The sequence below is a fragment of the Morone saxatilis genome, unplaced genomic scaffold (genome assembly GCF_004916995.1).
Source record: "Morone saxatilis isolate NCDOM2014 unplaced genomic scaffold, NCSU_SB_2.0 Contig24, whole genome shotgun sequence".
NCBI classification, from domain to species: domain Eukaryota; kingdom Metazoa; phylum Chordata; class Actinopteri; family Moronidae; genus Morone; species Morone saxatilis.
In genome coordinates, this window is record NW_023339807.1 from 23448560 (window position 1) to 23448841 (window position 282).

The window sequence follows — 282 nt, forward strand, 5'->3', positions numbered from 1 at the left end:
AAAATCTAGGTCCTCATCGCATCTGGGCACAGAGGAAAAGGAAGTTCAGACCCGGATGCAAAAACTAAGAAGGGGTGAGCGGGCCGCGGAGGATTCTGGGAAATGTGGACTTCATGCTTTCACCGTGTAAAACTGTTGTTAAACTTTATTCAGTCAACTCTGATGTGTGAACTGTTTGCTAATGATATGATGGATAATAATGACTTTTCTTTTACAATTATATTTTGTTTGTTTGTAGTTTGATATAGAATAGTCCTCAAGAAATAGATAGATAGATAGATA